The following is a 25,597-nucleotide window of genomic DNA, read 5'->3' on the forward strand; positions in this document are numbered from 1 at the left end:
ACCTGGAGCGGCTGCTTTGAGAGCTGCATAACGCAGCTCAATCTGATGTCCAGCTTCAACACCACCATGCGTTGCATTAGGGGCACGTTATGAGACCATAACGTCCCCTAAAACGCAACGTCTTGGTGGGAAAGTAGCCTAAACTAAGTTGGGCCTCCCATGGTCTTTAAAACAACCTTAATGATTTGACATTCCCCATGATTCTGGCTCATGCTGTCACGATTGTATCACAGTTTCTGTAGGTCTATTGAACACTAAGGGGCCATTCACACTTGAGTGTTTTGCTGGCGATTTCGTCAAAACACTAAAACGATAGCGCTTTTGAAAGCGCTAGTGTAATAAGTCTATGGGCCCGTTCTTAGTTGGGTGATTTGCGCTAATTGCCACAAATCACCCAAAATCGCAAAACGGAAATGTGTAGCCTGCACCATTTTCAGGCGTTTTCCCGGCAATCGCATTTCAATGCTATAGAAGCGCTAAACGCGATTGCGGAGAAATCGCTGCATTGTCCAGTGATTGATGATGCATTTCTGCGGGAAAAAAAAAAATCACTCCCGCAAAAATTGCCGGCATTTTGCGTTTCTAAGTGTGAATGGGCCCTTATGCAATATATCTCCCATTATACCATATCCTAAGCCAGTGTTAGCAAACCTTTTGGGGGCAGAGTGCCCAAACTGCAGACCAAAATTTGCTTGTCTATCGCAAACTGCCCCCCCCCCCCCCCGACAGTTAATGACAGATAGGGCAACAGATTAACAACCCTCTTCCTCCAGACAGCTAATGACAAATTGGGGGACAGATTACGGTCACCCCCACTCCCTCCCCCTCCACAGACAGTAGCTGGCAAGAGAATTCAGGGTGACTCCATGTGTTGTTGTGGAGAGGGTGAGTGGGACGGTAACTCCATGGTCTGCTGTGGGGTGGGAGGGTGGCTCCATGGGGTGGGGTGAGTGGGACGGTAACTCCATGGGATGCTGTGTGTGACTCCATGGGATGCTGTGGGGTGGGTGCTAGGGAGTGTGGGCTCCATGGGCTGTTGTGGGGTGGGTGCTAGGGAGTGAGGGCTACATGAGCTATTGTGGGGTGAGTGGAAGGGTGGACTCTATGGGCTGCTGTGGGGTGGGTGCAAGGGTGTGTGGGCTCCATGGGCTGCTGTGGGGTGGGTGCTAGGGAGTGTGGGCTCCATGGGCTGCTGTGGGGTGGGTGGGCTCCATGGGCCGCTCTCCATGGGCCGCTGTGGGGCGGGTGTTAGGGGGGGCTCCATGGGCTGCTGTGGGGTGGGTGTTAGGGGGGGCTCCATGGGCTGCTGTGGAGTGGGAGGGTAGAAGGGGGCTCCATGGGTTCCTGTGGAGGGGTGAGTGGGACGGTAACTCCATGGTCTGCTGTGGGGTGGGAGGGTGGCTTCATGGGCTGCTGTGGGAGGGTGGCTCCATGGGGTGGGGTGAGTGGGACGGTAACTCCATGGGATGCTGTGTGTGACTCCATGGGATGCTGTGGGGTGGGTGGGAGGGTGACTCCATGGGATGCTGTGGGGTGGGTGGGAGGGTGACTCCATGGGATGCTGTGGGGTGGGTGGGAGAGTGTCTCCATGGGATGCTGCGGGGTGGGTGGGAGGGTGTCTCCATGGGATGCTGCGGGGTGGGTGGGAGGGTGTCTCCATGGGATGCTGTGGGGTGGGTTGCTAGGGAGTGTGGGCTCCATGGGCTGCTGTGGGGTGGGTGCTAGGGAGTGTGGGCTCCATGGGCTGCTGTGGGGCGGGTGTTAGGGGGGCTCCATGGGCTGCTGTGAGGTGGGTGTTAGGGGGGGCTCCATGGGCTGCCATTGAGTGGGAGGGGCTCCATGGGCTGCTGTGGAGTGGGAGCGTAGGAGGGGGCTCCATGGGCTGCTGTGGAGTTGGAGGGTGGACTCCATGGGCTGCTGTGAGGTAGGCGCTAGGGAGGGTAGGCACCATGTACTGCTCTGGAATGGGTGGGTGTTAAAGGTCGGCTCCATGGGGTTGTGGGGTGGTTGGTTGGTTGGAAGGGTGGGCTCCATGGGCTGCTGTAGGGTGGGTGCTAGGGAGGGTGGGCTCCATGGGCTGCTGTGGGGTGGGTGAGTGGGCTCCATCGGCTGCTCTGGGAGGGGTGAATGGGAGGGTCGGCTCCATGGGCTGTTGTGGGGTGGTTGGAAGGGTGGACTTCATGGGCTGCTGTGGGGTGGGTGGGTTCTATGGGCAGCTGTGGGGTGGGTGGGCTCCATGGGCTGCTGTGCTGGGTCGGCTACATGGGCTGTTTTGGAAGGGTGGGCTCCATGGGCTGCTGTGGGGTGGATGCTAGGGAAGGTGGGCTCCATGGGCTGCTGTGGGGTGGGAGGGAGGTCGGGTGGGCTCTTTGGGCTGCTATGTGGTGTCAGAGGGATGGTGGGCTCCATAGCCTGCTGTGGGGTGGGCTGGCTCCATGGGCTGCTGTAGGGTGGGCTCCATGTGCTGCTGTCTGGTGGGCTCCATGGGCTGCTGTGGGGTGGGAAGGTGCACTGCTGTGTGGTAGGTGGGCTGCTGTGGGGTAGGTTCTAGGTGGGTAGGAAGGTGGTCTGCTGTGGGATAGGTGGGTGGGTGGGCTGCTGTAAGGTAGGTGGGTCGGTGGGTGTTAGGGCTCCATGGGCTGCTCTGGGGTAGGGGGGGGTAGGTGTGAGGGCTCTATGGGCTGCTCTTGGGTAGGTGGGTGGGCTCCACGGGCTGCTGTGGGTGGGAGGGTGGACTCCATGGCCTGCTGTGGGGTGGGTGATGGGCTGCCGCTACATGGTGTGCTGGGTGGCGTGGCCTCCACAGGCTGCTGTGGGATGGTAAACGCACATCGGGGACCCCTCCTGTCACTGTACTCCTACATAGTGCTGCCGCTGCGGACGAAACCGCTTCACACTCACTTTCCCTGGCTCTGGGCTCCATCAGATGCTAGAGTTCCAGGTCCACGCTGTCTCCTCTGTGAGCAGCAATGGAAAAGAGACAGCATGGACCTGGAGCTCTAGCGTCTGATGGAGCCCAGAGCCAGGGAAAGCGAGTGTGCAGTGGTTTCTTCCACAGCAGCAGCACTGTGGAGGAGTAGGGTGACATGATAGTTCTCCCCCCCCCCCCCCCCCCCCCCCCGGCACTGCACCCGGGCGGCCGCAAACATTCAGGGCACTCCATACCTCCCGCTCCAACCCTCCAGGCATGCAGCCAGATGGTCGGCGGTGGTGATGGGACACAGCCCGCTGTCCTAAGCCATCACCTGCCTGGGCTGCTGATACAAGGCTGGCGGAGTCTATGGATTCATTCTGTTTATGTTAAAATCTGACCATACCATCTGCTCACCTCAACATAAGGGAGATTTATTATATTTTCATTCTTTAGACAAGACACAGAACATTTATATTGTGCTTTTCTCCTGGTGGACTCAAAGCGCCAGAGCTGCAGCCACAAACTAAAGTGAACCAAGGTGAACCTCGGTCAAAAAAACAAAAAGACACTCATCTAGGTAGAGGGAAGCCTCTGTTTCCTTCAGAGGATTCCTGTTTTCTCGTCGTCCCTACTGCGACCGCCCATGACCTTCCTGAAATCCGCAGCCACGCTCCTCTTCATGCATGAGTGTGTATTTACTGTGCCCGCACGGCTATGGCTGCACTCATGCATGATGGGGAGCATGGTCATAATTACAAATCAGACATGGTCTTGACAGATTTCTTTTGGTGGACTGCGCAGGGCAATGATGGGGGCCAGGAGAAGCCTATGCAGGATCCAGAGGCTTCCGTTTGGTCACCTCAGGTACACTTTTACTAATCAATTTTTTTGCAATATTTTGGTCACTGCAGCCACATTTTTCTGCTCTTGACTGACAGGAGTAAAACCTCACATGGTCTTCTACTATTGTAGTACATCCACCTCTAGGTTCACTGCGTATTCTGCTATCCAAGGAGTACACAGTTAAATAAACTAATCATTATCTATATTACTGTAGTCTGTACATTAATAGGTGCATAAGTGCACAGCGATGGTATATTCACAGGTCTGCAAAGATCTCCCTGTTGCCTTACACCACAACTTCTCAGACAGTATGCACTAACGAGTGCGTTACCCCCCTAAAGACCAGCCCATTTTTTGTTAAATAGGCCACTGCAGCTTTAAAGGGAACCTAAACTGAGAAGGATATGGATTTTTCCTTTTGAAATAATACCAGTTGCCTGACTCTCCTGCTGATCCTGTGTCTAAGGGCTTGTTTCCACTATTGCGGTGCGGAATCGCCTGGATTCCACCGCTGATGAAATCGCATGCGGATGCGATTTCCCATGCGTTTTTTGCCGCGAATTCGCATAGGTGAGGGTATATGCGAATTTAACCATGTCACTGCCTGTTTGAATCACATTGGTACCTATGCGAATTCGCATGCGAATTCGCATGAAAATTCGCATACCATAGCCGCATGCGAATTTCCTATTAAATACATTAGCGGCGATTCGCATGCATTCCACTCGCAGGCGAATTCGTTGGCTCTTTTGTGCGTTTTTTTACCGCTGAAAAAAACGCACATCACCAACGCAACAGTGGAAACAGGCCCATCCACTTGCATACCATGTGCGAATCTGCATGCGTTGGACGCATGCGGATTCGCGATAGTGGAAACGAGCCCTAATACATTTAGCCAGAGCCCCTCAACAAGCATGCAGATCAGGTGCTCTGCCTGAAGTCGGACTAGATTAGCTGCATGCTTGTTTCAGGTGTGTCATCCAGCCACTACTGCAGCCAAAGAGATCAGCAGGACTGCCAGGCAGCTGTTATTGTTTAAAAGGAAACATCCATATCCCTCTAAGTTTAGGTTCCCTTTAAAGGGGAACTGAAGTAAGAGATATACGGAGGCTGCCATATTTATTTCTTTTTAATCAATACCAGTTGCCTGGCAGCCCTGCTCGTCTATTTCTCTGCAGTAGTATCTGAATAACACCAGAAACAAGCATGCAGGTAGTCTTATCAGATCTGAAACACCTGATCTACTGCATGCTTGTTCGGGGGCTATGGCTAATAGTATTAGAGGCAGAAGATCAGCAGGGCTGCCAGGCAACTGGTATTGCTTAAAAGGAAATAAACATGGCAGCCTCCATATACCTCTCTCTTCAGTTCCCCTTTAAGGCCAAGCTGCAGGGCTGCACGACACAGCACACAGGTGATTCCCCCTTCCCCCCCTTTTCTCTGATGGACCCCAGGTTTGTTTGTTTTTTTTATAAATATTTATTGTATTTTTTTTAATTACATTTCTGTGCTTTTTTAATTATTTATATTACCCTCCCTCCCTCCCCTGGCCAGTCTATCACAGCGATTGGCTTCAGCCTATCACAGCGGATCGCTCCTGTGTCCCACAGGGTGACAGCCGCGTCACACGGCTGTGCCCAGTACAGCGGTGCTTTCGGTCGCAGCACTGTACAGGTAAATAGACGGCGGTTTCGCCGTCTAGCAGTCTCCCAAGCGGCGAATTGCCCACCAAGCAGGAGATGCATGCGCAGCCTGCGCGCAATCTCCTGCAAAACAGAGCCCCAGGACTTTAAGCCAATCGGCGTTAGGCAGACCTGGGGCTGCCGCCACGGCCACGCCCGTCGGCGTGACCCGGTCGGCAACTAGTTAATAGAAAAACCTTAATATAAATGTATGAAGTTTGTTTGTCCTCTCAGGCCCAGTGCACACCAAAAACCGCTAGCAGATCCGCAAAATGCTAGCAGATTTTGAAACGCTTTTTCTTATTTTTCTGCAGCGTTTCAGCTAGCGTTTTGCGGTTTTGTGTAGCGGTTTTGGTATAGTAGATTTCATGTATTGTTACAGTAAAGCTGTTACTGAACAGCTACTGTAACAAAAACCGCCTGGCAAACCGCTCTGAAGTGCCGTTTTTCAGAGCGGTTTGCGTTTTTCCTATACTTAACATTGAGGCAGAAACGCATCCGCAATCCAAAATCTGCAGCAGCCCGGGAGTATGCGTTTCTGCAAAACGCCTCCCGCTCTGGTGTGCACCAGCCCATTGAAATACATTACCCTAGCGGATCCGCACCCGCAAGCAGATCACAAACCGCAGCGGAAACGCTCCGGTGTGCACTAGGCCTCAGAGTTTACACGTTTCCTCTGGACATTCTGGATTCCTCCAACATCCCAAAAACATACTGATAGATGAATTGGCTTCCTAAACCATGACAGTGCTAAGGGCTGGAACCCCTCTAGAGTGTTTAGGGATTACTTTCAATCACTAGAGATCTCCCTAAATGCTCTACCAATGTAAATGGAAGGGGCAGATTCCACTAGAGTGACTGTGATTAGGCAAATCGCAATTGCAGGATATGCAGCATTTTGGGAGCGTTTCCACTCTAATGTATCAGAGCAGGGAAATCGCTCCAAAAATCGCTTGCAAAGTGCCACCACAAAATTGCTAGCGACTGCGCTTCACGCCTTGTAGTGGGCCCCAGCCCTGAGGCACGGTTCACACAGAAGTCTGTAAAATTTCCAGTCCAGTCCTGTCCGTTTTGCATCAGTTTTACCTGACAGGACCAGAAATGTACACCTTTTATATGTGAACAGAGCCATTGAAACCCATACAAAACTGATTCCAACTGTCAAAAATTGACAGGACTGGACACCTTTTTATGTGTGAACAAAGCCTTCGGCCCGTTTTACATGGACAACTGAACTGTACGCTTGTGGAGCAGTTCAGCTTCCCCGCTTCTGGCCATGAGTGCCATTCAGGTGCAATTTATACGCAGAAAAATGGCAGCATTTGAAGCATCACCAGGGTGAGTGCTTGATACATTTTTGTGTTACTCTAGAGCAGAAAAATGAGACATGTCACTTCTGCGCATGACCTCAGGGTGGGGTCACCTGTCCACTGCTCTTTCTGAGCGAAACAAGCACCCAGTAGGTGCACAAGAGCAGCTGACAGACTGAATTCAACCATCTTAAAAGTGACACAGCAGCGGAAAAAAAAAAATTATGACATAATGAATTGGTGGTGTAGAACGGATAATCAATTAATAGTTAAAAAAAGGTGTGTGTGTGTGTGTGTGTGGGGGGGGGAGGTTGCGCGTCCCTAAACACATGTTGCAATTGAATGGTTAATCGCACAGGCATACACCGCCTCTGTCAGACTGAAAAATGCATGCCCTGCATCCTAGACAAGTGCTAACATTTATTAACCTATTTTGGTTCCTGGACGTAGTTTCTACGTCCAGGAACCATGCGCGCCCCCGCGGCCGATCGTGCGCGTGCACGCGCACTCCCGGCCGCGGATTCGGTAGCCAAGGAATCAATGTATCGGGCTACGGAGCCCGATCATTGATTCCTCTCCCCCGCTGAAAAAGCGACAGCTTCTCTCGGAAGCTGCGCCTTTTCTGGCCGTTCCCTCTGCGATGAGTCACTCTAAGCGCGTGCTACGCTTAGAGTGACGTCATGTAAACAAACTCATGGCCGCCATCTTGTGGCCAAAAAGTAATACTACACATGAAAAAAAAAAAAAAAAACAGAATTAAACACACATTTACATTATATATCTATTGTTTACCTCCCACCCTCCCAAAAGTACCCTAATAAAATTTTTAGTATAAAAAAAAAAAAAAAACCATTACAATAAAAAAAAAACAACATGTAAATATTTACCTAAGGGTCTAAACTTTTTAAATATCAATGTAAAGATGAAATATTTCTATATTTTTTTTATTTTAAACTTGTAAATAGTGATAGATGCAAAATGGAAAAAATGCACCTTTATTTCCAAATAAAATATTGTCGCCATACATTGTGATAGGGACATAATTTTAACGGTGTAATAACCGGGACATATGGGCATATACAATACGTGAGTTTTAATTATGGAGGCATGTATTATTTTAAAACTATAATGGCTGAAAACTGAGAAATAATGAATTTTTCCATTTTTTTCTTATTCTTCCTGTTAAAATGCATTTACAGTAAAGTGGCTCTTAGCAAAATGTACCCCCCAAAGAAAGCCTAATTGGTGGCGGAAAAAACAAGATATAGATCAGTGCATTGTGATAAGTAGTGATAAAGTTATAGGCTAATGAATGGGAAGTGAACATTTCTCACGTGAAAACGACGGAACCTGAATGGGTTAAACTTCTCTTCGCAATTAATTAACATTAGTAGCAATATTTTTAATATTTTATATTTTTTATTTTATATTTTTAATTTCAGTTATATAGTTTTTTTTATAACATTGCATCATTCTCTAATATTTGCAGTTTACACACTACACTAAGTATTCTAAAGGATTTCACAGGCTAAGGATCTTTTGAACTTTCCTCTGCAGAAAAAAATAATAATACAGTGACAGACAATTGAGATAAGCTTCAGAAGACTAAGCTCTCTGCGACTTGCCGAAGAGTTAAAGCTTGCCATACATTAGAAGATTATGGGCAGATTCAACCAAGAGACAAATTTATCTCTAATCAAATCTGATTAGAGATAAATTGGTCTCTTTGTCGAATCTGCCCATACACTACAGGCCGATTCTCATCCAATTTCAGCATGAAATCATCAGGGAATCGGCTGAGCCTGCCGCGTTCCACCCAGCCGCTGTCCCCAAAATGTATAAATGTATGTAATGTGTGTGCATTTCTACATTACCTGTCCTGTAGCAGCTTCCGCACGGTGTCCATCCATCTCGCTGGGTAACAGCCACATACACGCTACGCATACATATACTGACGTCAGATGCTATGCGCCGCCGGCGTGTATGCGGAACCCGGCGAGATGGACGGAAACCACGTGGAGGCTGACACCAGACAGGTAATGTATAAATGCACACACTACATACATTTATACATTGTGGCGGCAGCGGCGGGGGGGGGTTTCATCTCGTCGCTTGTTCGCAAATCGACCGCCGTACCGCCGCACACCCGACCAACCAACTCCGGCCTGACATCTTCCAGCATGCGCGATCGAACATGCGGCCAATTTCTGTCCCGAAATTGGTCGCTTTGTCGGTCGGGCATGCACTTGGCAGCACCAATCTTCATCCAATTCGATTATAATAATAGAATTGGATGGTCAATTGGTTGGTTGGTCGGCTAATGTATGGCCACCTTAAGGGCCCTTTTTCACTAGCAATCGCAATCACAAATGCCAGCGACTGCAATTTTTCATTAATTTTGTTATGCGATTGTGATTTTTCATTCGCATTGCACTATCAAAAAAAAAAAAAATAATAATAATAATCGCTCCAGAAAGAGTTTGCGATTTCCAAATCGAATCACTATAGTGGAAAATACTTCTCATGATTTCTATGATCAAGTAACAACCCTAGCGATTTAAAAATCACTAGCAATTTGCGATTTACAATATCATCGCAACTTGATGCAATAAAATCACTATGGGGCTTGCACGTTGATAGCCGTGGGTTCCGAATCAGTAACACAGTACACCAGTTTGCATTCCATTTACCATTGAAGTGTACTTAGAAAAGCCTATCTTTTTTTTTTTGAGCGTCCAAAATCCCGGACTGATATGGATGCAGGGGAGCCTCTAGGCATAGGCAGTACAGGCCATTGCCTGGAGTGCCATTGGTCCTGGGGGCACCATGTTGCTGGATTAAGCCACGCCCTTGGATGAAGCCACACCCCGACTAAGCCATGCCCCCACAGGTGTTCTATTACTTGCTTCTGCTGCATCTGCTTAGCGTACGTTGCAGGCAGCTGCCACTGTGTCCCTCTGTCCCCTATACATCCTTTCCCCCTTTGTGCCTCCTTCTGTTCCTTTTGTGCCTCCTTCTGTCCCTTGTGCCATGTCTGACCCAGTTTGTCCTTTCTCCCTTTATGCCTCCTGTCCCCCTTTGTGCCTCCTTCTGTCTCCATTTGCCTCCTTCAGTCTCCCTGTGCCAAGTCTGCCTCCTTCTGTCCACCTGTGCCTACTTATGTCCCCTTGTGCATTTATTTATCCCCCTGTGCTACCTCTGCCCCCTGTTCCTCCTTCAGTCCCACTCAGCCTTCTTCTGTCCACATGTGCCTCCTGTCTCCTTTTGTGCCTCATTCGGTCTCCATGTGCCTCTTCAGTCCCCATGTGCCACCTCTGCCCCCTGCGCCTTCCTCTTTCCCTCTGTGCCTTCTTCTGTTTCCCTGTGGCTCTGTCTGTTCCCCTCTGCCTCCTGTCTCCCTTTGCCTCCTTACACTTCCCTCTGCCTTCTTCTGTCACCCTTTTGTGCATCCTTCTGTTCCCCTTTGTGCCTCCTACTGTCTCCCTGTGCCTCCTTCTGCCCCTTGTGTTTTTTTCTGTCCCCCATCGTGCTTCCTTCTGCCCCCTTTGTGCCTCCTTCAGTCCCCCATTGTGCCTCCGGTCTGCCTCACTTTGTGCCTCCTTCTGTCCCCCTGTGTGCCTCCTTCAGTCCCCCTGCACCTCCTGTCGTTTTTTGTGCCTCCTTCTGGTCCTCATGCCTTCTACTGTCCCCCTGTACCGCCCGCTGCCCATTTGTGTACCTCCTTCCGTCCTCTTGTGCCTCCTTCTGTTCTCTTTTGTGTCTCATTCTGTCCCCCATTGTGCCTCCTTTTGTTGCCCATTGTGCCTCCTTGTGTCCCTGTGTGCCTCCTTCTGTTCCCTTGTGCCTCCTTCTGTCCTCCTTTAGTGACTTCTTCTGACCCTCATGCCTCCTTCTGTCCCTCTGTGCCTCCCTATGTCGCCCTGTGTGCCTCCATCTGTCACCCTTTGTGCCTCATGGAAGTGGAGCCCTGCTTATGTGTATTTTCTGGTGAAACGCTGCCCGCATTGTGTATTTTCTGGTGAAACGCTGCCGCTTTTATGTGTATTTTTCTGGTGAAACACTGCCGCAATAAGTGTATTTTCTCGTGAAACGCTGCCGCATTACAATTATTTTTTGGTGAAACACTGCCACATTACGATTATTTTCTTGGGGGGGGGGGGGGGGGGTTGGGGGAGGCGCCACAGGTTTTTTCGCCTGGAGTAACAAAATGGCTAGAGGCGCCCCTGCAGCTGTGTAGTGGAAAAAGGCCCTAATGCTAGGAACAGACGGTGCGTTTCTGTGGCTGGATCGAGCCATTAGATGGCTCGATTGATAATTTCCGACGTGATAATTTCCGATAAGAGAAGCGCCCGCAGGAATCCATCCGGCGGCATAACCGAGCCGCAGAAATGCACCGCCTATTCCCACCATTAGTGAAGCCCTTTTGCATAGATAACAACTGGAGTTTCTTAACTCTTCCTGTACTGGAAACAATATCAGACTTCGGTCTCTGCTCCTAAGGTTTTATTTCTTAGTTGTACAACACATACAAATCATTATATCATAAGTTTATTTTCACTTCAGATTCCCTTTAAAGAGACTCTGAAGCGAGTAAATCTCGCTTCAGAGCTCATAGTTAGCAGGGGCATGTGTGCCCCTGCTAAAACGCCGCTAAACGGGGGTCCCTTCACCCCCAAACCCACCCTCGCAAAACTTGGTCGTCAACTTGGTCGTAGATTTTCTCTTCCTGGAGGCAGGGCTAACGGCTGCAGCCCTGCCTCTCAGCAAGTCTATCAGAAGCGCATCGCCGCCTCTCCCCCGCCCCTCTCAGTGAAGGAAGACAGAGGGGCGGGGGAGAGGCGGAGGTACGCGTCTGATAGACACGCGGGAGGCAGGGCTGCAGCGGTTAGCCCTGCCTCAATGCGGAAGCGCTCCCCGGCTGTACGGAGGGGATTTGGGGGTGAAGGGACCCCCGTTAAGCCGCGTGATAGCGGCGTTTTAGCAGGGGCACACATGCCCCTGCTATCTATGAGGTCTGAAGCGAGATTTATTCTCGCTTCAGACTCTCTTTAAACAGACCTAAGGGTGCATACACAAGCACAATCTCCCCTCAACTTGTGTTGCCTGCCAGGATAGAACTAGATTCTGCAGGTGAGGCTGTGTGGCCCCAATGTTGAGCAAATGCATCACTTGGCAAAAGTCGAGTGCCCTGCTCTGTGTCTATGAAGATGGGAGGAGGAATGCCAACAATGATGGAGCGGCTTTTGCAGATAACCAGGGAACGCCATATGGGGAGGCGGACAGCACTAGATACTAGGGAACTGTATAGGGGTAGGAGGGGGCCACTTAACACCAAGAAACTGTACAGGGGAGGGAGGACCACTAAACCTCAGGGTATTGTATAGATGGAGAGAGGGAGGGAGTGCCAATAAAAATAAGGGAACTTTATAGGAGATGGAGGGTGGCTGTTAGACACCAGGAAACTCTGTAAGGGAGAGAGCTGGCCACCAGACATTGAGGTCGGCCCATGACTTGGTCCCACAGCTCAAGTTCGGTCCACTTTGTATTTAAGTTTGACACCCCTGTCTTAAAGGCACTGTAATGACACACAGTACAATTGAATCGTCATCAATTTCTCAATGCAGTAAGTTATTCAGAATACCCACTCTTACAGTACTTTTCCTGGTTTCAGCATCAGAAACATTTCCTTTATCTATATATTGCTGTTAGCAGACACCCCCCTACTTACAAATGACTCAAGTTACAGTTTCAGGCATACAAAGTTGTCTCCACGTGCAAAATATACAGTGCTAGTTATAACATCTTTGTTACAATAATGAAACATATTGTTACAATAGTGTAACAATATTGCAGTGTGGCTGCAGCAATGTTTCTGAAGACTGCCAAAGTCTTTGAAAACCTCCACCTGCGTGGCTGTGGCCTGCTAGCAGACACCAATCAGGATGCAGCAGCAGTATCCCGATTGGTGGCTGATGAGCAGGGTGCGGGGCCGGATGCCATCGTAGGTGGGCATGCAAAATGCCCTGGCGGCAATTTAATAATCCCCTTCTGACAGGGAGGCAGAGCAAACACCTGCCTGAATGGATGAGGTCAGAACAAGTGAGTATTTCACTTTGCACCCCCTCCCCCCCCCCCCCAATCCTGCATCATGCAGGCAGAGCCTGTCATTACAGGCTCTGTCCATTTTCCGTGGAAGTACTCTTTAACTGGTACATTATTGCGGTAACACACTGCATACCGTTATACCACAACTCACCCGCTGCACTGTGAACGTCGAATAGGTGGTGCAATGCAGTGCCGCAGGTGCTATTCTACTTTAGGGGACCCAGCAGGAAACCTCATGGGGAACAGTTGTCCAATCATATCACCATCTACAGCAAAATGCTTTGCGATTGGCTGAATGGTCTGAATGGAAGTTTTCCACATTTTGTCACATTACTGCCACAAACATAAATCAGTTATTGGAATTCCACGTGAAAGACCAATTCAAAGTGGTGTACACGTGAGATGTGTAACGAAAATCATACATGATTCCAAACATTTTTTACCATTAAATAACTGCAAAGTGGGGTGTGCGTAATTATTCAGCCCCCTTTGGTCTCTGTGCAGTCAGTTGCCCATAGACATTGCCTGATGAGTGCTAATGACTAACTAGAGTGTACCTGTGTGTAATCTAATGTCAGTACAAATACAGCTGCTCTGTGACGGCCTCAGAGGTTGTCTAAGAGAATATTGGGAGCAATAACACCATGAAGTCCAAAGAACACACCAGACAGGTCAGGGATAAAGTTATTGAGAAATTTAAAGCAGGCTTAAGCTACAAAAAGATTTCCAAAGCCTTGAACACCCCATGGAGCACTGTTCAAGTGATCATTCAAAAATGGAAGGAGTATGGCACGACTGTAAACCTACCAAGACGAGGCTGTCCACCTAAACTCACAGGCCAAACAAGGAGAGCGCTGATCAGAAATGCAGTCAAGAGGCCCATGGTGACTATGAACGAGCTGCAGAGATCTACAGCTCAGCTGGGGGAATCTGTCCATAGGACAACTATTAAAGTGCGTACACACGCCGGACTGAAGGCAACGACGGGTCCGTCGTTACCTCCCGCTGGGTGGGCGTGGCAACGACAGTCCGGCGTGTGTACGCCCGGCGGATCGCTCAGAAGCAGCCGTATCAGTCCGCCGACAGTGCGTACACACGCCGGACTGTCGTTGCCACGCCCACCCAGCGGGAGGTAACGACGGACCCGTCGTTGCCTCCAGTCCGGCGTGTGTACGCACCTTTAGTCGTGCACTGCACAAAGTTGGCCTTTATGGAAGAGTGGCAAGAAGAAAGCCATTGTTCACAGAAAAGCATAAGAAGTCCGGTTTGCAGTTTGCCACAAGCCATGTGGGGGACACAGCAACCATGTGGAAGAAGGTGCTCTGGTCAAATGAGACCAAAATGGAACTTTTTGGCCAAAATGCAAAACACTATGTGTGGCGGAAAACTAACACTGCACATCACTCTGAACACACCATCTCCACTGTCAAATATAGTGGTGGCAGCATCATGCTCTGGGGGTGCTTCTCTTCAGCATGGACATGGAAGCTGGTCAGAGTTGATGGGAAGATGGATGGAACCAAATACAGGGCAATCTTGGAAGAAAACCTCTTGGAGTCTGCAAAAGACTTGAGACTGGGGCGGAGGTTCACCTTCCAGCAGGACAACGACCCTAAACAAAGCCAGGGCAACAATGGAATGGTTTAAAACCAAACATATCCATGTGTTAGAATGGCCCAGTCAAAGTTCAGATCTAAATCCAATCGAGTATCTGTGGCAAGATCTGAAAACTGCTGTTCACAAACGCTGTCCATCTAATCTGACTGAGCTGGAGCTGTTTTGCAAAGAAGAATGGACAAGGATTTTAGTCTCTAGATGTACAAAGCTGGTAGAGACATACCCTAAGGCTGGTTTCACACCAGGACGTTGCGTTTTAGGGAACGTTATGGTCGCATAACGTGCCCCTAACGCAACGCCTGGTGCTCCCTGCTTTGGACGTCAAAGTGAGCCGCGTTGTGCAGCTCACTCTGGCGTCCGTAATGCCGTGATGCGTACTCTTGTGCGCATGCGGCATCACGTGGTCCCGCCGGCCAATCGCTGCACAGAGCGGCCGCTCCAGGAAGTAAACACTGCACGTCACTGAGTGCAGTGAATATTAATTAGCCATGTGCCTGGCCGCTCTCCGCTCCTCCCCAACGTTACTGAGCATGTGCAAGCAGTCTAACGCGGCTCTGCCGCTTAGAAAGTACTGCATGCAGTACGTTGTCTGGTGGCGCAGCGTTACTATGTAACGCAACGTGGGCACTGAACAGCCCATTGATTTTTCATTGCTCTGCGGTGGGGTGCGTTACAGGCTGCTCTAACGTGCGCCTGTAATGTCCCACTGTGAAACCAGCCTAAAAGACTGGCAGCTGTAATTGCAGCAAAAGGTGGTTCTACAAAGTATTGACTCAGGGGGCTGAATAATTACGCACACCCCACTTTGCAGTTATTTGTAAAAATAGGTTTGGAATCGTGTATGATTTTTGTTCCACTTCTCACGTGTACACCACTTTGTATTGGTCTTTCACGTGGAATTCCAATAAAATTGATTCAGGTTTGTGGCAGTAATGTGACAAAATGTGGAAAACTTCAAGGGGGGGCAGCGAATACTTTTGCAACCCACTGTAGACATGGGTATGTACAGTGCCAAGCACACTAATAACTATGCTGTGCTCCTTTTTTCTTTCTCTACCTGAAGGAGTTGTTCAGTGATTGACTCAGACAGGAAGTGACTACAGTGTGACCCTCGCTTCTGGGAGCAGGAGAGAGATACTAAAGGCCCATACACACGTCGGATTTTTCTGGACGGGTCGTTTGAACGTCCCGTCGTTCAGTCGTTCGCACGTCAAATCCGACGTGTGTACAGACTATCATTCGCGTGATAAGACTGGTTTCCAGCGATCCGCCCGATAGTCTGTACACACGTCGGATTTGACGCGAAAACGTCCGAACGACGGAACGTTCAAACGACGGGTCGTTCGCTAAAATCCGACGTGTGTATGGGCCTTTAGTGTTAATAGTTCACAGATTTTAGCTCTGGCATACTTTTATTGGTTTTGCTCAATGAAACATTCATTAAACAATTAAACTTAAAGGACTTACGAGGTGAAAAACTTCTGAGAAAAACAATTATCTATCCTACTTCTCCTAAAAATGACTTTATAAGCTATCCCACAGTTTTATATTTAAATCTAGTATTTAAGTTTTTGCTGTTTCATTGTCTCTGCTCAATGACACATTCATTGCAGTATGCCAGAGCTCAAATCTATGAATTATTGACCCTTTTTATCTCTTTTCTGCTCTTAAAAGCCATTTAATGACAGAAAAATGTTTTATGGCTGTAATTACTAATCAGTGAGGACCCGGTCCCGACCCAGACAGAAATTGTCACTTGCATACTTGATGTTTAACTTTTTCAGGCAGAGAAAGAAGAAAAGGAACGCAGCATAGTTATGTGTGCTCGGCACGGTACATACACATGTCTATCTCATGTCACATGTCACCTCGTAAGTCTTTTAAAAAGGACATTTAAACATAAAATGAAACTTTGGAATATCTTAAAAAGTCATTTTTAGGAAAAGGAAGATAGATACAATAGTTTATTTCATGAGTTTATTTTCACTTCGGGTGTCCTTTAAAGGGAACCTGAAGATACTTAAAGATACCCAGAGATGAGAAAAATCGCTGTATTTTTTTACTTACCCGGCGCTTCCTCCAGCCCCATAAGCACAGATGTGTCCCTCACCGTTCTCCTCAGCACCACCATTCAGCCGCAATCTTCCCCGGTAATCGGTTCAGTGACGTCAGTGGCAGACCTTCTGCACAAGCGCAGAAGCCCCTGGCTGACGTCACTCAGTCAGACTGAGCCGCTTACCGGGATTTGACTGCCGCCGGACGGTGAAGGACACATCCATGCTTATGGGGCTTGAGGAAGCAACGGGTAAGTAAAAATACAGCGATTCTCTAATCTCTGGGGCTCTTTAAAACAAAAAGTTTCACTTACCCGGAGCTTCCGCCAGCCCCCTGCAGCTGCCCTGTGCCCGCACAGTTCTGGAGCAATCCTCCCGTCCCCCACTGCGGCTAAGTTTCGTTTTCGAGTCACTACACCTGCACATCCCTGGCAGCGTATCCTCGCTCTCCCTCACGTTGCCGTCCTGTGCATGCACAGGAAGAGAAATATCTTCCTCTGCATGCGCAGGACGCTGACGTGAACGAAAGTGAGGATGTGCACCGCCAGGGCTGTGTAGGTGCAGTGGCCGTCGACGTACAAGTCGGCAGTACCAAAGCTCAGCCGCGGTGGGGGAGCGGAGGATTGTTCCAGGACGGCACGGGCACACAATGGCTGCAGGGGGCTTGCAGAAGCCCCAGGTAAGCAAAACTTTGGTTTTTTTAGAAGCATCTTCAGGTTCACTTTGAGGCTCCCTGCACACGATTGCGATTCTTAATTGCTTTTTTTACATCCAATTCCGATTTTTAAAGGATACCTGAAGTGACATGTGACATAATGAGATAAACATGTGTATGTACAGTGCCTAGCACACAAACAACTATGCTGTTCCTTTTTTTCTTTCTCTGCCTGAAAGAGTTAAATATCAGGTATGTAAGTGGCTGACTCAGTCTTGACTCAGACAGGAAGTGACTACAGTGTGACCCTCACTGATGAGAAATTCCCCTTTTTATCTCTTTCTTGCTCTCAGATGCCATTTTCTGCTAGGAAAGCATTTTATAGTTGGAATTTCTTATCAGTGAGGGTCACACTGTAGTCACTTCCTGTCTGAGTCAAGACTGAGTCAGCCACTTACATACCTGATGTATAACTCTTTCAGGCAGAGAAAATAAAAAAGGAACACAGCATAGTTATTTGGGTGCTTGGCACTGTACATACACATGTCTATCTCATCATGTCACATGACACTTTGGGTATCCATTTAATCGTTACTGCATGCTGCGTTTTTCTGTTGATAGCATTCAGGCAAAAATCAGGATTTTGAAGAGCGGAATCGGAATCGCAAATCAGATTTGCAGTGTGCAGGAAGCCTAAGTGGTAAACGGATCTGTGAAAACAGATACGTTTCCATTCCGTTTCCCCATATCCCCCCAGACCACATCACCAAAGTGGATTTGGCTGGCTAGAACGATCCATTTTTTAGCCAGTGTGTTAAAGAGAGTCTGAAGCGAGAATAAATCTCGCTTCAGACCTCATAGATAGCAGGGGCATGTGTGCCCCTGCTAAACCGCCGCTAAACGGGGGTCCCTTCACCCCCAAATCCCCCTCCGTGCAGCGCATCCCCTCGTTTGGTCCTAAACACAGCGAAAACAGTAGAGATGATCGTTGATTTCAGGAGGCGCGCCTCTACCCCACCTCCAATCCACATTGACGGCAAGGAAGTAGAAAGAGTTCCCAGTGTCCGCCTACTGGGCACAACTATCTCCAACAACCTGAGGTGGAACGCCAACACTGCCTCAACACAGAGGAAAGCCCAACAGAGACTTTTCTTTCTCCAGCAACTGAAAAAGTTCGGTGGGGCCCAAAAACTTCTGACAAACTTCTACTCAGCCACAATCGAATCCGTCCTGTGCTCGTCCATCCTGGTCTAGTACGCCAGCTCCTCCGCCAGCGACAGGCTCAAACTGCAGAGGGTCATCAGATCTGCGGAGAGGATCATCGGGAGATCACTTCCCACTCTGGACCTCCTCTACCACTCCAGGCTGAACACCAGAGCATTAAAGATCGCAAACGACCCCTCGCACCCAGGCTACCGCTCCTTTAGTCAGCTCCCCTCGAGCCGGAAGCTTCGGTTCCGATCCATCTACACCAGGACCACAAGACACAAGAACAGCTTCTTTCCCTCGGCTGTCAACCTCCTGAACTCTCTCCATAGGAATGCCCATCCCCACCCCACAATACCATGACGCACTGTAGCACTCTGCACATAGACGGCGCTCCAGCTCAAGCATACCATTCGGTTGTTTTTTTGTATTGTAACTTATGCCACATTGTCTCCCTCTGCATAAAGGTTATATAATGTTCTGTATTCTGTAAGTTCTGTTCCTACTGCATGTCCTGTCCTGTATCTGTAACTATATTGTGTATCAGTACCCTGTACGTGCCAAGCCCAATTCCGGGCACGACCCAGTCTTGCTTGGCGAAATAAAGATTCTGATTCTTCCTGGTTGGGGCAGGGCTAACCGCCGCAGCCCTGCCCCACGCGCGTCTGTCAGCGCGTATCTCCGCCTCTCCCCCGCCCCTCTCAGTCTTCCTTCACTGAGAGGGGCGGGGGAGAGGCGGTGATGCGCGTCTGATAGACGCGACTGGAGGCAGGGCTGCAGCCGTTAGCCCTGCCTCCAGGAACGACCAATTCTACGACCAACGATTGCGGGAGTGGGTTTGGGGGTGAAGGGACCCCCGTTTAGCGGCGCGATAGCGGCGGTTTAGCAGGGGCACACATGCCCCTGCTAACTATGAGCTCTGAAGCGAGATTTATTATTCTCTTTAAGGCTTTGTTCACATCTAAAAATCAAAATCTCTACACACTACGATTTTGTGTACAGCGATTTTTTACAGTTTTTTTTCACTTCCTGATGCAAGTCCGGAAGTGAACTCTTTGACCCGGAAAAGAATAAATACAGTGTATTTATTCTTAAAAGCGCAAACGCAATCGCCGCACAAAGCGATTTTGTGAGCGCTTTGCACTTTTCCTATATCTTCCATTATAGCAAAATCGCCCAAAAAAAATGGTGCAGGCAGCGCTTTGCTGAGCAGATCGGAAACAAACCGTTCAGTTGTGAGCACTCTCATAGGGAATCATTGCACAAGCGCTTTTAGGGAGATTTTGAAAATAGTCGGCGCTTAAAAAAAAAAAACCTGCAAAACGTCCTAGATGTGAAAAAGCCCTTAGGATCCGTTCCTCATTGCCCCCAATGCAGTGCTTCAGTGTGTTTCCGTTGTGCTGGGCTCCGCTGAGAGATCACTGCAGTACCAAACTTGCGGTCTCTTCAGCGGATCGTGCAGAACAGATCCATTTGAACGGACAAATGTGAATGGATCCATAGATTAATATTGGATCCGTTCTGTTACGATCCACAGGCAGACCATTTTGTAATGTCATTGTGTGAACCAGCCCTCAGTTACCTTGAGTATTCTAAACACTGTGCGCCTTGCAGTGCAATACCACATCACAGAGCAGACTTATATAAGTAGTTTTACTTCAGAACCCATCATAAGCCCACACTGGACGTTTTCACACTGCAGGAATGTTCAACTCCATTCCTTTTCTGGAAACAGCAGCCTGAAGCAATATGTGAGTGTCCATTCCCTAGCATCATGCACACAGCAGCCCAGATACAGGATGTGTCCGCTCTATAAACATAATGCTATCCTCCAGCCGTTTCTACCATCATTTAAAAGAATGACATTTGTTGCTACTAATGTTCCTCAAATGACACGTTGAACACAAGAGATACAGGCAAATAAATACACGTTACCTAAGAGCAGGCAGCCATGTTGCTAGAAAGAGGAATTGCACACAGGACCTCCGGAAACTTAATGTGCTATAACAAGCAGCAGGACGCCGATCATTTCCACTGTTAACCCTGAAGTGCCCGCTGCACAATGTCACCTCTGTCTCGTCGTAGGATCCGTTCACCAATAAGCAGAGTGAATTCTAGGAAAGCTCTAGGTGTATCAAAGGACCTTTTGTTTTGCTTCAGCCGGTAAGAAGCGGTGGAAATGATCGGTCTGAAATTCACTGAAGGGGTTACAGATTGAGGGCCGTCTTGTTGTATCACATTACAGTCAGAATACATCAGAGCTACACGCAGGCTGGAGCACTCGAGGTAACAAGCTCCTGCCTGCTCTCCATTATATAAGAACTGCTTACGATCTACAGATAGGTACCTGTAAAGGAATATGGATGTGATGTGAAACCACGCAATCACTTCTCTAGGCATAAATCCTTTAAGTTTGGTTTATGGAAAAAAAATGAGATTATAGGACAACTGGAGTGAGAAGAATATGGAGACTGCCATATTTATTTGGTTTTGATGTCCTGTTGATGTATTTGGCTTCAGTAGATTAGTGTTTGAATAACACCAGAAACAAGCATGCAGCTAATCTTGTCAGATCTGACAATAATGTAAGAGGGCTGGTGCACACCAGAGCAGTTCTGAAGCGTATTTTAAAACGCTTGCAGGGAAAAAAACGCTTGGCTAATGTATTTCAATGGGCTAGTGCACTCCAGAGTGGTTTGTTTTTCCCCCAAACGCAAACTCGGGGGCTTAAGCATTTTTCTGATTTCTGCCTCAATGTTAAAGTATAGGAAAGTGGAAAACCAGTCTGAAAAACGCTAGATCAGAGCAGTTTTCCAGGCGTTTGTAATCTGCTACACAAAAACACTCCAAAAACCGCTAGGCATGTTTAGAAAACGTCTCTAAGGGCTGGTTCAGATGGACATCTGCGTGGCGTCGCACTTGGGGGCGTTGCGGCGGCTGCGCGGCCAGGCTTTCAGTAGCTGTCGCGTTCCGATGCGGTCGCATTGTTTCTTCCCCTAGGGGGACATTAGCCGTCGCGGTTGGCCGCCCCCTGGAAGCTACATGTCGCTTCCAGGGGCAGCTCGAACGCTAGCAACAATCGGGACCCGAACGCCGCGATCGTGTTAACGCGCGCAAAAGCTCGGTGTAAACGCTCCCATTCACTTGAATGGGAGAGTTTACCGCAACATTCCGAATGCTTGCGGTAAACGTTCCGTAAGCATCCGTCTGAACCAGCCCTAAACATGCCTAGAATCGCTCTGAGGGCCCATTCACACCTAGAAACGCAAAACGCTGGTGATTTTTCCGCGTTCAGCGCTTCTATAGCACTGAAACGCGATCACCGGGAAATCGCCTGAAAATGGTGCAGGCAACGCGTTTGCGTTTCGCGATTTTGGGTGATTTGCAGCGTTTACGGCAAAACGTCTAAGTAAGAACGGGCACATAGGGTTTTATCACACTATTGTTACACCGACGTTTGAGCGTTTTGTCGAAATCGTGGCAAAACGCTCTAGTGTGAATGGGCCCTGAAAACTGCTTCAAAATCCTCTTGCATTTTGCAGATCTGCTAGAGGTTTTTGGTGTGCACTGGGCCAAACTGCTGATCTACTGCATGCTTGTTGAAGGTCTATGGCTGAAAGCATTAGAGGCAGAGGATCAGTAGAAAAGCCAGGCAACTGGTATTAAAGGAGTTCTCCGGTACATAAAAAGAAGCTAAAACTGACACTTACCTGGGGCTTCTATCGGCCCCCTGCAGCTGCAATGTCCCGCGCCGTCCTCCTCCAATGCGCCATTCCTCGCTGCCGGCACCGGGCTAATTATTCATCTAAGTAGATGAATAGAGATGACTGGCCGTGGCCGCGCACGTACTCGCTCCCGCGCGCAGCCGCAGCTCTATTCGTCTAGTTAGAGGATTAATTAGCCGGGTGCCGTCAGCGGGGAACGGCGCATCAGAGGAGTAGAGATGGCCCGAACGGTTTTACCGCGAACTAGTTTGTGCGAACTTCAGTGGTTTGCGTTCACGAATGAACGCGAACTTTATGGCGGTTCGACCTGCCTCCTATACTACATCATTAGGGTCAACTTTGACCCTTTACATCACAGTCAGCAAGCACAGGGGAGCCAATCAGGCTACACTCCCTCCTGGAGCCCCCCCCCCCCCCCTATAAATAGCAGGCAGCGTCAGGCATATCACTCACTTGTGTGGCTGCAGTAATTAGAGAAGGGAGAGGTGCTGCAGAGGGATTAGGGAAAGTTTAGTTAGGCTTGTTAGGTTGCTCTTTCTTGCTGATCCTTATTGCTAAAAAGCACTCCTCATCCGCAACAGCTCATTTGAGAGCCAATGTTGTTCTTGTGATCCTTTTTTTTTTTTTTGTGTGGGTGTCCCACAGACACTTGTGTTGCATATACAGCCCTGTCAGTCAGTCTTAGCTGCTGGACCTTGGCCCCTTGGTATTTACTACTGTTTTCTACTGTGCCACTGCCAGGCCCAGTACATTCAGTGACTACCTGTGTGTGTGACAGGCAGCTGCACATTTGTAATACCCATCACTGCATATACCTACCTGTTGTTCAGTGCACCCACCTACGTACGTGAGCGCACGCAGTGTGATATTTAATACCACCAGTCACTGCCCCTGTTCACGGTGTGTGTGTGTACACATTTGTAATACCCATCACTGCATACCTACCGGTTGTTCAGTGCACCCACCTACCTACGTGACCGCACGCAGTGTCACTGCACTTGTTCATGGTACCTGTGTGTGTGACAGCTGCACATTTGTAATATCAAACACTGCATACCCACCTGTTGTTCAGTGCACCTACCTACCTACGTGACCGCACGCAGTGTCACTGCACCTGTTCACGGTACCTGTGTGTGACAGCTGCAAATTTGTAATACCAGTCATTGCATAATTGTTCACAGTACCTGTGTGACCGCACTCTGTGCAATATACCAGTCCGTGCATACCTGTTAACTGCACCTGTGTGACAGCTTCACATTGTATTGTAATACCAGTCACTGCATACCTTTCACTACACCTGTATGACTGCACATTGTATTAGTCAAGTCAGTGCATACCTTTCACTTCATCCCCCCCCCCCCCCCCCCGATATGGACAAAACAGGTGAAGGCAGAGGCAGACCCAGAGGCAGGCCACCTGGCAGGTTTGTTCGAGGTCGTGCTGATGTGATTTCGTGCGGCCCTGGACCAAAGTACAGTGCTCAGAAGAAGGCACGTTCCATCAACTCCCAAGATTGTCAGGACGTGGTTGACTATTTAACACAGAACACCTCATCTTCCGCAGCCACCAGCGCTACTACAAGCACCACATCCGCTGCATTTGACATTTCGCAGGAGTTATTTGGTGGGAAATTAGCTGATTCACAGCCACTACTGTTACAACAAGATGAAGGCGCTAAGCAAGTTACACCACCTCATATGTCTGAGTTAGGTGACACTATGGACGTAATGTGTGAGGAGGAAGATGATAAAGTACCCAATGTTGGTGAAGTTTATGAGGTGTCTGAGGCAAGCGAAGCTGGGGAGAATTATGATGATGACCATGATACGGATGCCACGTGGGATCCTAAGAGACAAGATGACCAAGCGGACAGTTCAGAGGGGGGAGTCAGAGAGGAGTAGGAGGAGACGAGTTCCTGAAAGAAGCAGGGGGAGCTTGTCCTCAGAAACAGCTGGTGGCAGTGTCCGGCGCCATGCATCGCCACCTACGTACAGCCAGCCAACATGCCCTTCAACGTCAGCTGCTGATGCCACCATAGTGCCATCACCCACCATAGTGCCATTTTTAGTTTGTCTGCCTTAGATCAGAGCAATGCCATCTGTTCTCTCTGCCTCCAAAAATTGAGCAGTGGAAAGGCCAACAGCCGCGTAGGGACAACTGCCTTACGAAGGCACATGAAGAAAAGGCACAAGCTGCAATGGGAAGAGCACCAGAGGAAAAGCAGCACTCAAAAGAAAAGCCACCCTCCTTCTCCTCTTCCTCCTTCAGGTGCATCATCTTCAGCCGCTTTCTCCCTTGCACCTTCACAATCACAACCACCCTCCTCCACTCCGCCTCTCACCTTGAGCGGTTCCTGCTCTTCTGCCCACAGCAGCAGTCAGGTGTCCGTGAGAAAAATCTTTGAGCGGGAGAAGCTAATTTCTGCCAGTCACCCCCTTACTCGGCTTCTGTCAGCTGGCTTGGCGGAACTGTTAGCTCGCCAGCTGTTACCATACCAGCTGGTGGACTCTAAGGCCTTCCGTAATTTTGTGGCCATTGGGACACCGCAGTGGAAGATATCAGGCCGCAACTATTTTTCTAAAAAGGCGATACCCAAACTGTACCTTGAAGTTGAGAGGCAAGTGGTGTCATCTCTGGCATACAGCGTTGGGTCAAGGGTCCATCTGACCACGAATGCCTAGTCAAAGTACGGTCAGGGCAGGTACATTACTTACACAGCCCATTGGGTCAACCTGGTGACCGCTGGCAAGCAGGGAGTACGTGGCTGTGAAATGGACCAACTTGTGACACCTCCACGGCTTGCAGGCAGGCCTCCTGCCACCTCCTCCTTTTCTTCCTGCTACATCCTCTTCGCTGTCGTCATCCTCCTCCTCCTTGGCTGAGTGGCAGTTCAATTCTACTGGTGCTGCGATCTCCTCTCCAGCTACACAGCCCCAGCTCCCCAGGGCCTATGCTGCATGCCAGGTACGACGGTGTCACACCATCTTAGACATGTCTTGCCTCAAAGCGGAGAGCCACACTGGAGCAGCTCTCCTGGCTGCTCTTAAACAGGTGGATCAGTGTCTGACTCCGCACCAACTGGAGATCGGCAACGTAGTGTGTGACAACGGCAGCAATCTCATTTCGGCTTTGAATTTGGGAAAGTTGACACATGTACCCTGCATGGCACATGTGCTAAATCTCATAATTCAGAGATTTATGTCTAAGTACCCAGGCTTACAGGACGTCCTGAAGCAGCCCAAAAAGTTGTGGGGGCATTTCAGGCGGTCTTACACGGCCATGGCACTTTTTGCAGATATTCAGTGTAGAAACAACTTGCCGGTGAGACGCTTGATTTGCGATAGCCCGACTCACTGGAATTCGACCCTGGTTATGTTCGACCACCTGCTACAACAGAAGAAAGCCGTCACCCAGTATCTCTAAAACTACAGTAGAAGGACACACTCTGGGGAGATGGGGATGTTCTGGCCGAAGAACTGGACACTC

At 49.2% G+C, this 25,597-nt stretch overlaps 1 protein-coding gene across 1 annotated transcript in view; it reads right to left on the minus strand.

The window, feature by feature from the left end:
* Window positions 1-20,534, minus strand: part of LOC137547666 (broad substrate specificity ATP-binding cassette transporter ABCG2-like) — a 228,864-nt gene extending 208,330 nt beyond the window's left edge. The window contains exon 1 of the mRNA XM_068271110.1: window positions 20,322-20,534. The gene's annotated coding sequence lies outside the window, so the exon portion shown is untranslated. The remainder of the gene's footprint in view (window positions 1-20,321) is intronic.
* Window positions 20,535-25,597: the final 5,063 nt, after the last annotated feature.

This window comes from Hyperolius riggenbachi, chromosome 1 (assembly GCF_040937935.1).
Source record: "Hyperolius riggenbachi isolate aHypRig1 chromosome 1, aHypRig1.pri, whole genome shotgun sequence".
Classification (NCBI taxonomy): Eukaryota; Metazoa; Chordata; class Amphibia; order Anura; family Hyperoliidae; genus Hyperolius; species Hyperolius riggenbachi.